The sequence below is a fragment of the Halichoeres trimaculatus genome, unplaced genomic scaffold (genome assembly GCF_033239565.1).
Source record: "Halichoeres trimaculatus isolate MK-OKI-2021-1 unplaced genomic scaffold, fHalTri1.1 fHalTri1_scaffold_10, whole genome shotgun sequence".
Lineage (NCBI taxonomy): Eukaryota > Metazoa > Chordata > Actinopteri > Labriformes > Labridae > Halichoeres > Halichoeres trimaculatus.
The window spans coordinates 21,394,265-21,410,745 of record NW_027437187.1 but is presented as its reverse complement, the minus strand read 5'-3'; the positions used below and the strand labels follow the sequence as shown (position 1 = coordinate 21,410,745).

General features: G+C 40.0%; 1 protein-coding gene across 4 annotated transcripts in view; it reads left to right on the top strand.

Annotated features, from left to right (window-relative positions):
• The window catches only part of sema4ba (sema domain, immunoglobulin domain (Ig), transmembrane domain (TM) and short cytoplasmic domain, (semaphorin) 4Ba), a 77,376-nt gene that overhangs the window by 34,326 nt on the left and 26,569 nt on the right, over positions 1-16,481 (top strand). The window contains exon 1 of one of the 4 annotated variants that reach the window (XM_074677728.1): positions 1,794-1,945. The exons of the other annotated variants lie outside the window; for them this stretch is intronic. The gene's annotated coding sequence lies outside the window, so the exon portion shown is untranslated. Of the gene's footprint in view, positions 1-1,793; positions 1,946-16,481 lie in introns of those variants that run through there. 4 annotated transcript variants of the gene reach the window in all.

The following is a 16,481-nucleotide window of genomic DNA, read 5'->3' as shown; positions in this document are numbered from 1 at the left end:
TTCTTGTTCCAAGTATTGTTCAGAGAAGGTCATCTGCATGGCGGTGGCAGGTGGTCCCATTCAATGAGAGCTGTGCTCCAGTGGAAACAAACTGAGTTTGGCTGTAAATTAGACACCCAGTGAGTACCCTTGCTGTGGCCTAAATACGTCTCAGGTGACCGCCAGGAATCTTGACTCTGCACAGATACGCACTGCGCCGGCATTCAGAATCCCAACACCTCCAACTTGGCATCGTGTCTCCCTCCTTAGCAGCTGCCTAAAGTGTATAATTAGCATCTGCTATTTTAAAGACAGGCGTCCCCATCTCAGCAGCACCACGCTATCTTACACCTCTCTTTATTTACCCCGGATGTATTTTTGGAAAAGCCTTGAGAAGTTATTTGGTAACACTTCACTGTAACATGAGCGTCTCCACACAGGGGAGAAAATCAGTTCAGCATATCTTTAAAAATATGCATGCAGATCTCCTTTCCCTTCAATAATCACATAAACAATCAAAATAGAACAAACTTGAGATGTTATTATTTGGGTTCCAGGAAATAAAAGCTATGTTTATAAAACACAGAGTGGTGTTTGGCTCATTCAAGCAGAATACTTTCTATCTATATCATGAAACTGCATTTTTTTTAAGATGCTGTGCGTCATTCCTGTTGTACTAACAGGGATATGGCCTGAAAACTGTGTCCTTGCCAGGGTCGTTAGCGTTATTTTAAAACTACTTTGTGACTCAACTCACACACTAGCTCACACAGTTTCTTCATGTGTCCTTTGTGTAGCTCTGCAGTTCTTTCCTAAATTCACAGTTTTTTCCTAAAATAAGCAGATCAAGAACTATAAGTGTGATTTAGCTTGAATCCCTTGTTTAAAACAATTCTACTCTGTACATCATTGAAGTAAACAATGTTCAGTAAGTAGAACTAGACCAAAAAGGGGGGTTTGTATGAGATTTGAAGTTTATGATTTTAATTATAAAGAAATAAGAATTCAATTCAGCCTTAACCACACTAGTCCTCTTTCTTCCCCTTTAACAAAATCCAGACAGCATTTAAAAGATTAATATGATGAAGGGCTCAAAGTACAGCAGTTTATTAGTAATTACAATCATTAAAGTCAGTCTTTATATGGTAGCAAGCCTCTCCCTGAGAGTCAAACATCTGCTGTCCATAACAAGGAAACCTACTCCCATGGGGGCTCAAAGGCTGCGTTCGCTGTGATTAAGACTTTGTCTGATTTGGTTCCTGTTCACATTATGAGTTTGTCCACATCAAAGCGTGTGGATTCATTATGTTCTTCTGTGTAACTTTATCACAAGTTTTTGCATGAGTTGGTTGGGGTTTCTTAAAAGCAGAACATTTCCAGTCCTGTGACTAGAAAATCACAGGATACACATGACTCTACAGTTTTGATTTGACTATTTCTGTAATCAAAGTGAAAGCAAAGTTTGCAGAAAACACATGAAATCTGAAAGAATCTGTCATTCTTGTTACACCAATTTCACTTTAATTCTAATACTTAAAGCCTGTTTAAACACTGATTTGAATACTTTGCTGTTGAACAGTGCCTTTTACATTGTAATTAATGGTTTATAGCATGTAACAAAAGTTTCAATTCTCAAAAAAAGAAAAAAAAAAACCCAGGCACATTTTACAGCAAAAAGTGAGTCAAGATCACCCAGCATCAATGTGCCTCCCTATCTCTCCTCCTCCCACCCACAGTGTGTGAGGGGAGGAGCTCCAGCATGTGGAGCGGTTGTACGCAGGCTGTAGTACGACACTTTGTCAGGCAGAGGGAGAGTCTGGACCTGTCCTCTACCGGAGCATTAAACTCTGTCATTCCTGTGGACTTTCTTCCGACACTTTCTGAAGGAGGAATCGGTTTATCTGTGCCAACTAAGGGAAGCTATTTTTAACATCTGAAGGAAGCATTTCATTTATTGCGACAGAGTGTAAGTAGTGCTGTTGTAGAGACCATCCTTCTGTTCATTAACTGTGTGGCGCCTTGGCTTCATGAATCATTAATGCGAGTACGCTGCAGGTCTGGTTACCTATTGAAATTGTGCCAGGATAACCTGTCATTTCCCTGTAAGAGGGCTATAAAGTTTTTATGGCTTAGTCTGTGAGAGCTTCCTTGTTAGTTTTTCTCTTTTAAAGGGATAAGTGGGTGTGAGCTGATACGCTGCAGCCCTCCTCCCTCTTCAGCAGGTCTTTATCACAAAGTGATAGAAGAGCCAGGGGGTCATTGAAAACCCAGTCTGAACCCCTGTCTCTCTGTCCTGACTGAGCTTGCATTTGTTGTTTGTGTAGGAGCTACCCATGCATTTAAAGATGTTGATCTTGGACTTATTGTCTGTGGAAACACAGCTCTTCACTGGGGTGTATGTTTATATTTTTAGTCTTCCTGGCTGGAAGAAAAATGATGACTCTGACTCCTTAAGCTGAGTTTGACTTCTGCAACTGGAAAGAGGGGTCTTTTTCCCTAGAAAGGAGTTGTGAATGTGACAGCCTGTGCACACACATGCACACGTTGTCTGGAAACTTGAAACTGAGTGTGGACTCCGAGGAGTGTGGAAAAGCTCATGGGAGAGAGTGAGAACATAAATATCAACGCAGTGTGCTGTGTGTGGTGCTGAGAGTCGGATCATTGAGGAGTTTCTGTGTTGTGACACTAGTTTTGGGTTCATGGTGAGATGCTTTCAGCTACAACACAGAAGCATCAGGTGTTACTGCATGACAATGAAGTCTTCCCTTCACATGCTGCTGGCAGCACAACAGAAACTGATGCCAAACTGTGGGTGGTAGTTAATGAGTTGAAACCTAAAACGGAAAAGTTTGTCAAACGTCATCGTGGAGGTCGATGCTACATTTGACTTCTCTCCTTTTCCTTACTTTTGAGTGTGCCCTGCCAAATACCTCCTGAGCAAAAATCTCTCAAGCTGCCTCTCCTGTGTCAACAGAGCTCAACAAAGCTAACTGTTTTGTGAAATAACAGGAACAATTTAGTCTTTTTTTTTCACCAGTGGAGAGTGGGCTTTGGTGTTAATGTTCCCATTAAGTCCCTCTAAGACACGTTTGAGGACAGAGTTCTTTGCTTTGTGTCATAATAAAGTTCAGGACATTTATTCCTTATCTCTTATTCAAAGGTCCAGCATCTGCTCATGAAAATATTTTTCCTTATTGGATTAGTGGAAAGACCCAAGGTGTTCCCATTTTTTCTCTGAAAACCCCTCAAACCCTTTATTTGTACGAGAGGACCTTGCTTGATCTTGCTGAGGAAGGGGGAAAAAGGTGCTATTCTAGAGAATTGCAAGATTGATAAAATTCCATCATTTCTCAAACCATCTTTTTTATCCAACAATAAGAATTATCTCTTTTTGCTCCCACTAAGAAAGTTCCCTTATCTATATTTATATTTTTCTTATTCTTTCATCTTTCAGAGTAAGATTTAAAAAATGTCAATAAGTTTCTATTAGGGGTGGGAAAAAAATCAATCAAAAATCGATATACCAGTACTTTTTGTTGGACAATATCAAATTCGGGATTCTTTGTCAAAAAAAGAAGTTTTTTGCAAATTCAAATTCTTCATTTCAGTCTTTGTTTATAAACTGGATTGGAGAAAAGTTAGGGTGAAATGTTTCTCTCTGACTCTTGTGATGTGCATTTTATGGGAAAATATGGCTCCTGATGTAGTTGGTAGACATTATCATCATCATTATTTAACTTTTTCATGGACCGGTGTTAAAAAAAGTAAACTAAAAATTGCAAAAATCGTAACTATCGAAGTATCACAATTTCAATTGAAATTGGTACCCCAAAAATCATAATAGGATCGAATTGTGAGGATAGCACAATGTTCCAGCTCTAGTTTCTGGAGAGTTTGAAGCCAACATGAGAAACAGACATTGCTCTTTTATCTTAAACATTTCAGTACCACACATACTTAGCTCTGCTGCTCATCTTGCAAGTGCATGTTTCTTATAAAGTGGCACCATTTTAAAAAGGGTATTGAACAAACTTCCAAAAAGTAAAAGATTTGTTGCTAAAGAGCTTTGAAAAAAATCTACCAAATACAAATTTATCTCACTATTTTTGCAGCATTTATTTTGCCAAAATTGGCTGATTATCCATCCTTCTTAACCACTTTTTTGACTTTTAAACCTCTGGGGGGCTTGAGCTCTCCAGCAGTTATTAAGCACAAGGTGTGGTAAACCCTGGACAGGTCATAAACAGTAATTTATGCTCACACTTACAACTACAGGTAATGACCAATCAGCGTGATGAGCAGAGCCCTGTAGGAGGAGGAGGCTAGAGTACCCCGAGAGGACCCACACATGCATGGGAAGAACATGAAAACTCCTCACAGGAAGATACACAGCCTCCTGTGCTTTCATTTTCAGGTGCTTTTATGCCGGCTCAAGAGTAGAAGATGGAGTCTTAAAACAAACCTCAAATAGTAAAAAAAGCTCTTTCATATGAACATGTATTCATTAGAGGAGCATCAAAGTCTAATTGCTCCACACACATGCTTTACGAAACATTTGCCAAGCATATTCTCATTGCACTTCATGTATTAATTAACTTCATTTTAGGCAAGTATCAACTTTCAAACTGTAAACTGGCATAAAAAAACAGTGGATGGAAACCCGCCTACAGATACAGATCCTCGAATGATGAACAAACACCCAACAGGGCTGGGATAAAGAGAAGCTTTCATGATTTTTTTTTGAGAATGGTTGAGTTTTCCACAACAGGCGGAATATAATCCATCTCGATTGTGACAGAGAGACTTTTTGTTTTACGGCCTCGTGTTTGGAGATTCATCGGTCTGCTGCCGGAGAAAAGCCTGTCTGTGCTGACCTTGGCCTGCTGTTTTCTTTTGGGTTGATCCACAAAGAAAACAGCTGGCAGTTGCATTCTGGATGCCGGCGGCCTTCACAATGAAGTGCCTGTATGATGCTGTCAGAAAAGCTTTGGCGCGTTGGTAAAGCATGGTGCCTGACTATCAATACCTCCAATCCAGATTCCTTGACTAAAATAAAGCTAACGTGATGTTAGTGATTTGTAGAAAAAGCCTTGCACAGAGTTCAAACTGGAGTCAAATTCCTTGTATTCTTGAAGATACTTAGTGAATAAAGGTGATTCTAACTCTAAATACAAAAAGAAAGTGAGCAAGTTATTAAATACTGTTTCTTTTTTTAATAAGTGCTGAATAACCTGTTGCAGTTTACTAAATCTGTTCAGGGAAGAAAATACAAAGAAATAAATCATACTGCTTCATCACAGTTTGATCCCGTATGCACATGTTTCCATTTTGTCAGCATATCCCAAGGGCATTTTCTCAGCTTTAGGCTACTCTGATCCTTCTCCTTCATCTGTTTGGATAGGCAGGTTGACTCCCTCCCGTTTTCAGAGTGTGTGAGTGTGTGTAAGAGAGTGTGTGTGTGTGTGAGGAAGAGAGAGAAATATACTCCCAAAACATTTTCTTTTTCTCTGTTCCTCTCTATGTGGTTTTGTGTCTCAATATACTGTTAGATATCATGCCAGTGACTGAAGTCTGAAGGAAAATGTGTGTGAAGCTGCAACTGTGCTTTGAATTAAATCCCACTTAAAACTGTGCGGATATGTCTTCAGAAACTCATGGTGTGTTTTTTTAACTCCAGCCAAAAAACTGTTTCCTTTCACGTCATAAGCCGTGCATCCAGCTACATAGACACATCCCAGAATTTAAAAAGTGAGGTGTTGTCTTTTTAATTTGATATCAAAGAGAGAAAAATGACACAGAATCAGGCTGACTTAATGTTTCAGCATTAATGTTTTTTTGAAACCTGTGCACAAAATACAGTTTATTTTGTAAGAAAAATCGTATTTGTGGCAAATCAAAGCGCTTTAACAGGACAGAATTGTTGTTTAATGTAGTTTCTACGTCATGTCTGATGTTTGATCTGTCTTTCCAGATGTAAATGACCTCAGATCTTGTCTTAAAGCCCATCCATGAGCAGTTTGATCAGTTGTCTTTGAATCACATCTTCATACTCATCTAAAAGCAGCGATGTGTAGTGTATTTCCAGGCTTTGGAATGAGCAGATAAGAACCATTCTTCCAGATGTTATCCTTGTTTTCAGATGATATGATTCCTGATCTGGCTTTCTCCTTGTTCATGTTTGTTTTGACTCGAGCGAGTAAGAAAAGGGTTAATATCTGAGGCAGAGGAGGGCTGGCCTGTAGAGTGGCCAGCCACTTGTAACCTAAAGGTTAAATACAGGCCTTCAGGGAGTCCTATTACTGTGTACTCACTGATGGGAACTCTGCAAACATGCATTCTGGGAGCACAGCGGGCTCCTCTGTTTATTCCCAGTCCAGCACTGTGCCACGATGTGGGAAATGACTGGGGACATGGAACACGGCCAGGTCGCTGTGTTCTGTCCTGTCTGTCAGGGAAACTTAGATCTGACTTTTAACCCACAACAAATGGGCACAAAACAAGTCAGAAAAGTATCCAGAGCTCCACATGACCTGCTCTGCTTCTTATGCTGACTTGTATTAACTGTAAACAAGACTGTGGAGGAGCTCTCAGGAGAGCATGTGGATTATGTTTACATGTATGTCAGCATTCCATGTGTGCAGCTGTGAGAACTGCAAAACAGTCTTTTCAGGGTAAGTCTCCATCATACTTCACCTAACACCTGTTCCTCTTGCATGTTTAATAACAAAGTTCCGTTTGAAACCTCAGAGCTGTGCGTACATTTGACCCTGACTTGGTGAACTCCTATAAGGTGTCACATACAGCAAACATGCATCAGGTGGTTGTTAGCGGTCGGACATGTTCGTGTGTTTCCTGACATGAGTACTGCAGTAGAGTAGATTAATGGAATCATCCTCTGAACGGGACCTGTTTAGCAGCCCATCCCTCCCCCAGCACTGTGATTTGATATCTCTTAGCATTCCAGGTTGTGCCCTTTACTCTGCTAATGGTGCCACTGACCCTTACAGACATTCCTGCCGTTTCTCTGATCACAGCCGTCTAATTGCCTCACTGCAAACAAGCCGTTGTCTTTTTTTATTGCTGAAAAATAGGCTACCGATAAATAATTGATGCATTTACAGGTTGAGGAAAAGTTTTTGATCATTTGAAAAAGTTAAATTAGTGCTAACAGTGCTGGTTAGGTGCATGTTACCCTATGGTGTATCACTACAACAAAATACTACAATGTCAGTTTAGCTTTCCTATTCGTGGTGTGTTTGCACACAGAAAGAGACCGGTCCCTACACAACAGAGAGATAAAATTCTCTACTTTCTTAGCTTATCCATCTCTGTCAACACAGATATTTCCCCCATATCAAAAAGATCCTGTTTTTTTTCCCAAAACCTTGTACAGGCAGATCTTTGACATGGTAACATAATCTCACAGCACCTTATTCCTCCAGTCTGAGTGATGGAAACAGAGATAGAGGGAGGGGGTTAAATGTAACAGAGACCACAGGACAGCAGCAGACTAAAAGCTTCCTGTGGCAGGACAGGGAGTGAGCCAGAGCTGGCAGACAGGCTGGCAGGGCAGATGTTTTAGGTGAGAGGCACAGTAGATAGCACGGTCTGAATAATTCATCAGATCGGATTGAAGATGTGATATATTAAGACACAGCACACAAGCCATCTTCTAGCCTCTTTCAGCACTTTTTGTGCAGCATGAGTGGCTGCAGGGCTCCGATCCCCCCTGCATCTCTGCTTTCGTTCTGGCAGTTATCCACCAGAGTCTGGCCAGTGGAGGAGACAGTAATAGATGTGCTGGCACTGGGTCTAGTGAGGCCTCCAGACATCTGGAGAGGATGAAAATGTTCGGCATGCAGGTGCAGTTTAAGTTCACAGTGCTGACACTTTCATGCTTCTTTGTCCCTCAAAATGACTTCTGTGCTGGTCAATAGATTGTGCTGTGGGGGACACACTATTCTGTCTTTTCTTTTTTTTTTAAAATTTTTTTCTTAACCTTTTAATTTGCTGCTTAACTGTCTGGTAGTGCACTTTTTAATTTGCCATATATCATTAAAAATGTTAGAGCTCCAACAACATAAAAAAATACAAACTATATATATATATATATATATATATATATATATATATATATATATATATATATATTTGGCTGGAATGTTGAAGTTGGTTTTGGCTGTTTCTGGTTAATAAAATTATGACTGATTCACTTGGGTCAAATTTTTTAAACCCATTTCTTAAGTTTGATTTCTATCATCTTACACCAGCCTTACCCTTATGTGTGTGAAGTAGGTGAAGTTGTTGGGGCATATGCATGAGGTCTGTTATCACAGTGGAGAGTCTCAGCTTTCCAGTAAGAGATCATTTCACCTCCATCTCTCCATGACATCAACTGCCACCTACATGCACCCAGCGATGGGGGTCTGGGGTTCTGTGTTGACGTGTCGAGACGCGGATTGGATCTCACACGCAATCCAGTTTTTTCACTGAAGTTGAAAAAAAAGTGTTTGAGCTTTGAGACCCTATTTGAAGTTCTTCACCATAACTAAACTCTTAAAAGAGTCAACCTCAAGAAAGTCATTATGTACAATGTCATTTAAAAAAATAAAGATGTTTGATATTATTTCCTTCAAATGTAATACTTTAAGACAAGACTTATCCATGCCAACCTCTCAGTCATTAGCAAATGATGTGAAATAGGATATCTGCCTGTATACCTGCAGCCAAGCACACTGAACTCTGTCATCTGATAGGTTGCTAATCCCCTTATTATGCTTGTCTGGTTAAATAGAAGAGTCAGTCAGCCATTTAATCATCTAGCCAGGAGTTCAATGTGGGCTCCATAATTTTGCTGCGTGCTTGGCTATGTACAGTGCTGTTTTCAGGGAAAGTGGAAGAGGGCAGAGAGAGAAAATGTGAAGTATAAACATGAAAAAATTAGATCCAAACTGAGCAACGCCAGCTTGACAAATTTGCCTTTGATTTCCTGAATTAGCATGGCCCATAGCGTGATCCTCTTGAGTGACAGGAGTTCATCTCCTTTATAAGGTTTACCACGTACCTTGCCCTTGAAGGTCAAGTCTGGTCGCCTTGGATGTCGTATGTCAATGATTGGAATTTAGCCCAAATATCAGCATACTAAAGGATTCGTGAGACGGCTTGGATGACTGGGATACCAAGGCCTAAGTGACTTCTGTGGACTTGGAGTGAGGAATGTGCAGCTCACTATTGATCTTCGCTAAGCGAGGTCACCATGCATAGGGGGGAGCTGCCCCACCCTCAGACCCCACATAAAGAGGAGAACGGACCCCCACTCAGATATTTTAATGTGAAATATTTGACAAATACGGAGGTCAGATGAAAATCAGACGGTGCTCGGTATTAACTTTTTAGGCGTGTTAGGGTTAAAGACAAGGATGTGAAGGACATGGAATCACAACAGCTAGAGGCTCGAGGATGCATAGGTTCAAAGTTTGTTTCTTTGAGATCTGTTGTTCATCATTTGCTTCTTGTTTACAGGATTTTAAGAATCTCTGTCAGTCAGCATTATGTCAGATTTTTTACCTTCCCTGGTGTGTTAGAGGTGCAGTGTGGCATTTAGCAGAGCATACTTGTTATTAGCAATTTTATCTTTTGACTCACAGTTAGGTGATTATATCTTGCAAAATACTTCTCAAGCCAAAAGATGTAAAGTAAGTTATTTCTAATGCCGTTCAAGGACTTTTTGGAGACTACAAACTTACATCCTTAGTCCTTATTGGGTTGGTCCTGCACACGAGCTAAAAGGAGAAACAACATGCACGCTCCTGCTAGTTTAGCGATTGCCCTTAGCTACAGGTGAAGGTGATAAGCCAGCTTATGCAGTAATAGGCCACAAAATGCAGCAAAAAATGAGACTTTGAGCATTGACGGATCAAACCATTTCAGTAAATTGGCTTTGTAAGCGGTGCCCAAGCAAAAAATTACCGTCCATTTTTTTTTCAAGAGTAGCACCAAATCCCTCCAAGAACCACTTTACAGCACACTTTCCCAATAGCTACCTTGTAAGACTTGAAAAACCTCTAACCTGAGAGTTTGATCTCTAGGGTTATCATGTTCTTTGTAGACTGTTCAAACTGTGAATTGTGTTTGAGGAGGGTCAGTGGATTGTATAGTTGATGGACATGTGGAGGAGCGGACACTCTGAGCCTTTTATCGGTCTCACACAGTGATGGATGTGTGCAGCTCTCTGCCCAGTGGCCCATAGCCTGAACTTCTGTTTAAGCCTCTAAGCTACTGGAATGCGTGCAGCTTCTTGCTGCGGACATCAAGGGAGAAGAGCCACGCTGCTTTGTTTATGGCCTTTCATAGATGCCACAACAGTTGAATTGGAGAGGATAAATATTTTGATGCTTTTTGATGTTTGGATGGCCTGAGTTTAAACTATTAGCCAATGATATACACTGGGCATTTTTAATCATTAGTCCACAAGTGAGTCTCAGATAGCATTTCACACTTCTCTTCAACATTTTTTTTGAGTAGCAGTGTTAGTTCTTCTGTTGATTCTGTACTCTGGCCATGTAAAAACAGATAAAGCAAGATGCATATATGGTATTTCAAAAGCTATTACCTGATAGTTAAAGTGTATGACAGATAAGATATGAACATTGGTCTACACAAAGCCCAGAAAACTGTGACTGTTTATTTTAGACTACAATGTTGCAAGTTAACAAAGATAAATTTGATAAAGTGAGTTAAAGTGCCTCTGGTGGACGCTGTGTAATCAGCACAAGCTCTTTAAAGGTCAATATTCCACTCCACTTAGTGCAGACACAATTTTATGGCAAATAAGAGAAGACATTGAGAAGAGAAGTGAGTGTTTAAGCAGGCCTGACCTACTTACAGCAGCCAGCGCTACAACGGCTCCTCACCTGTGTCTGTGAAACGCCAGGAGTCCTCATAAAAGACCCAGACTTCCATATCTCCTCCGGTGCACTGAACAATATTATATTGTGTTTTTATATCTCTCATAAAAGTCTTTGATGAATGTGTCTTCTACTGGACGGGGCTGTGTTTTGTCACATTTTCTACGGCTGTTCAAAACTGTTTCTCCACTTACAATCAAGTGACTACTGTATATGACATAAAAAAGCAGGACAGCTAGAATTTTATGAGAAAGCACACATGCACAGGATAAAAGTATTTCCTGGTGTAAAACTAGGGTAAACTAAAATTAGATTAAGGAAAACAGACTTAAAAAATTATACAAATCCACATCCGGACACCTGTGACAAATAGGTCACAACATACAGCTATCTGAACATGATGTTATGTATTTGTGTTAAGGACATTTTTTCCTCCTACAAAGACAGAAAGTGCAGTCTGCAGCTTAGCCATCCTGTAAATATTTGTTTCCTGTGTTCATCAAAAGAAAAAATGGTAAGCAGCGAGGTAATATTATTTCAGTGCATAAGGTTCATCTCTGCCGCTCAAAAAAAGGTCAGGTTCCCTTTCAGAAAGGAGTGCCAAATCGTTTTTTGAATGCCATGGTGTGAATGTGGTACAGGATAAGTTGTAACGGTTCTAAACCTTTGTTAATTGTATACTATTAAAGAAAATAATCAGCAAGAATATAAAGCAACAACCTTATTCATCCTTTAAGTGTTTTTGTAGAATATTTGACATTCAGAACTTCAGAGTCTGTAAAGGTGACTTTGCAGTGGCCACGAAATATCCCAGAAAAAAAATCCTTGAAAATGTTAAGATAGCGAAAACAAATTAAGGCAATTGTGTCTTTTTTGTAACAATGCTTCAGATCTTATGCTGTTGTTAAGACACCTACCGACCACCGTAGTAGGACTCATGCTCAAAGGTGCTGCCAATCAGGTGCAAATCAGTCAACCAGTTATCAGCACTGGGGGTTGCATGAAGTCTAAAGCAAGAGTCACTAGCAATAGCAGAATTAGCTGTTTGGCATTGGCAGAGTTGATTTGGTACATTTATAGTTGTGGACAACCCCCATACTCAGTTCTGTTGCTCATCCCACAAATGCTCACAACTGTTGCATCAGTCAAAAGTAAAAAAAACAAACAAGGCTTACCAACAGTAAAAGATTTGCTGTAGCAAATAAATAATCTTTCAAACCCAAATTGCCTGACTTTAAGTGCTTAGTTTAAAGAGCAAAACGTTGTAATGATTCCATAAGTTAGAGGATCTAGAGGGTTATAAATTGATACAACCCTTGATGCTTAAAATTAAAAAGGTGTCCCATTTCAAAGCAAAGGGTGGAAAAAAGAGATCATGTCTGCAGTGTGCAGGCAGCTTCCTTAGAGTGGTTTGGCTAAAGACTGTTGAAAAATGTAATGAGTCCAGAGAAGGCACATGTTGGTCCTCATCCTTCTGTATTTAGTGTTTTTGAAGGTTTATTTTGATGCATTCTTTAAGTTTTAACACTAAGGTATGGCTCAAGTGTCTAGTGTATAGGACACAAAGCCATAAAAGAAGATGAATATCACACAGTATTTAGGAACTGATTTATTCAAATGTTTTTTCTGTAAAATTAGTCTCTCAAAGAGATTTCTGACTTCTGGGTCAGATCTGATACTTCTGACAAAGTATCAGAAGTACAAGGTGTAATTGCTCCTACCTTTAGTCCTGTGCTCCTCTGAGTTTTGCAGCAATTTTGTGTCCTGCCACAGAGACCCTTCTGCTCTTTTTCACCCACTCTGGTCCAGCCAGTAATAGCAGGCCTAGCGTCAGACCATTCTTTGCTACTTAACATTTCATCAGCAAGCTGCTTCTTCTGGCCCCACATCTGTTATGGAAATTTGCACAGAAGGGAAAAGAACTGAAATGGAATATGATTTCAAATATTTCCAAGCAGGGTTGAATTAGGCCTTCGGATGGGTTTTTAAAGCCAGAGGTGATGATATATGCTCATCCACTTTCACAGCCATATTTTACTGTTATCTATCAATACATTCTCGGCTCTCAATTTGGGATATATGAAGAAGTCAATGCTTTTGATAAAACTCTCAACCTCTGACCATGTGTCACAAGCCCCGGAGGAGAAGGAGGCCTGCTGAATTTAACTCCTCTGAACCTCGAGTTCAAGATGTCTCCTATCTCTGTTCAATAGTTTAATAAGATTTTAATTAGGCAATTAAAAGTCTTTGGAACAGCATATGGTCATAATTACTGCTGTATGGTTCACTCAGGGAAAAATGAACCATTAATTACTCCTAGCTGGGTCTGGGGATTGGGCTTAAATTTGGTCAGGCAGGAAGAGATAGAATTCCTCTGCAGATTTAAGTCACCTGTCACAAATACAGACTTCTGAATTTCTCTGAAATGTGAGACTGGATTGAGGATTGAGCTACTTGTAAATCAATTTATTCGTTTCTGTGTCAAGTCCCTTTTGAGTTGTTGGATTCTTACTACAGAGGTTCCCTTAATTTGCAGTGTGTGCTCCATTCAAAGATGGGAAATGCATAACATCAGGACTTGAATCAGCTATTACCAAAGCAGTAAACTATGTCTTAAGGAAGGTCAAATGTTTTTGAACTTAATTACAAATAACCCATGTGAATGGTTAATTTATAAAGACAACATCAGAGCCAGATCTCAACATATTCAGAGGAACCTCTTGAATGAGTCTTTGTGATGACTCAGCTACCACATACAGATTGTTGGTGGTGCTTTTTTTTTCCCAGTGTTTAGAATAATTAATAGACCATATGACAATTCTATCTGTTTTGGGGTTGCAAATGCTGTTATAACACCAGTGTGATGTTTTTAGACCATTTACTATATGAACTTAGGAAATCTGTTTATTGGTATTATTTCCTCTTGACTGATGAGCCACTGAAAAGACTAAAGATAGTGAAAAGTGGGAGGTCATCTCGAGAAGGTTATCTATTTGTTATAGTTCATTAGCTGTCATCTTTCAACTGCTCAAGTCAGCTATCAGCTACCTCCTGGTTAATACACAAGAATGTATGAAAAGATGGACGAAGTGAAAGCTCTCCAAAAGTAAGGCTTACACATTCAAACTCCCCCTGGTGACTGGCTTAAGTACGGGTCATTAGACCTATCATTGTTTTCCTAAGTTCCAGTAATACAGATAATACTGAACTTTTCATAACCCTGAGTTTTGGCTTTAAATCTACAATTTGTTTTGTTGTTTAAGAATTTGACCTTAAGATGTCATATTGGTAAGCTTTACACGTGTTTGGCTAGCTGAAGGGCATGACATCACTTGGCCCCAAAATACACCCTCCACACAATATGTCAGCCCAGCTGGTCATGGTTCAAATCTTACTTTGCTTTTTTTGTAAAGGATAGGAAGGATAAAGGTGGATTGTCCATTTCTATATTTAGCTAACTAGGTACCATTAGCTCAGATGTGCCTGAACATTGATATACGAGGAAGGACTGAAGAGTTTGGAGCCTGACTAGGAAGGAGTCGTGCCATAGGGATAAAACTTGACATGCATTAAATTCAACATTTTCTGATACTGCAACATGGTTTATTTTCTGTTTAACTTTGCTGGTGCAGTGTTTGAGGACTTTGAAAAGTAGAACCAGAGACATTTTTTGAATATGGATAAAATTTGGCATTGTGCGTCTGTTGTGTTATTAAATATCTGCAGAAAAAGGGGTTATGGACATTCATCCTGACATGGTTGCTGCATTAGGGGATGATGCTCCAGCTTTGTCAACTGTGAAAAAGTGGGTGGCTGAAGAGGGGTAGGGAGAGCCTTGAATATGACCCAAGGTCCGGACGGTCTGCCAAAGCAACAATCCAAGTAAACATCGACTGTGTTGAAAAATTAACCATGCTGTAAGTTCTTCCTAGTCAGGCTATGAACTTTTCAGCCCACCCTCGTAGCTAAAGTGTAAAATTCTTGATAGCATCACGACATTAGCTGCTGTCTGAAGTGATGGTATGAGCAATCAAAACTTGTGGTTTTTTTTAAGTTAAATCATTTTTTTCAAATACCAAATTTAGCCCCTGTTAGATGGTATTTTTTATGTTGTTTTAACGTTAAAAGTTTCTTTGAGGGGCTGATTGTATTTCAGTTTCTGTTCAATCTGTAAGCACAAAACTGGCAGAATCAATCAAATTTCCAACATTTGTTTCGTGATTTACTTGGATAACAGCAGTATGACTTATCACCAGATAGCCTACTATGTGTGGTGCAGGAAAAAGGTGCTGCCGTGTGAATATGGTGAATCAGCATCCACTCCTGTAATGGGAGTGATGTGTGAAAATAGGAGATTCTTGTGATTTGGATTAGTCACAGAGTCACTCGGGACCTGTGCTTGACCTCTGCTACACTTCCTGTAATGTCTGACTCAGAGATAAGCATTTTTAGATCTGGAGGAGTGGTTCCAAGATAAACTATAGGGAGGCAGTAGGATGTGCGCAGAACTGTGTCAACACCGTGCTCCCACACCAGCACTCTCCTGGTAAACAGCCACTCCGACCATATGTGAGAGTGTGTACCTCCATTAAAGCCTCTCCTGACAGACGATGTCCTCCACTTCTCACATCTGCTCCTTCACACATCTGAGAGTCCTTCAGCGTGGAGGTGTGTGTGTGTGTGTGTGTGTGTCTGTGTGTGTGAGAGAGCGGGGTTTTTGAGCACAGGTTGAAGGCCACGTCTGGAAGCATGTGACCTGGGTTGTCTGATGGGTAGAACGAAGGCAGCCAGTGTGTGTGTGTGTGTGAAGTGTAGTGTGTGTGGTGTGTGTGTGTGTGCGTGTGTGTGTACAGGTGGTCTCCTGAGATGACAGGCATGCCAAAGGGTCGTATTTATCCGTCCACACTCTTCCAGTCAACTGGCTGTGTGTGGAATTCAGGCAGCCCTGACCCCTCCCTCTCCTCGGATGGTGATGCTAATATTGGTGCCACCTGTTTCAGCAGAATACGCGCTGCTGCTATTTATATTACTGGAAGTATTATAAGCAGGGCTGTCATTGGGCAGTCTGCAAATCATTAATTTATGAGGGGTAGTTTTACTGTGCACAAGGAGCTCTGTTACTGGAAATGACTGGCTTGGAAGGCTGGAAATTTCCAGTTTGGTTAATTGTAAAACTTCATTTCTTGTTTTGACACACTATGCTCCAGAGTATATTCACAAAAAAAAAAGAAAATACAATTGCCATAGTTTTTTTTGTTTTTAAAGTGCTCCTAACATTTACAGGAACATTTTTGTCATAGATATTACCTGTTTTTTTATTGAACTTTAATAAAAAATAAATAGAAATAAGAGTTTTACTCCAGAAGCCATGTGTGTAATTGAATCAAAACTTTTATTTTAAAGAAATGCCTCCTTATTCCCAGCAGAGCTTTATTTAATGGACCTCAGCCTCAGCTGATTATGTGTGCCTCAAGGGATGTCAATATTATTGCTGCTTTAATAGCAACAATTTGGGGTTTTGCTTGTTTCCTAGTGTCCAAAAGATACTTCAGTTTCCACACACTCGCCCTTCTCTAAACTCCCAATTTTTCATCC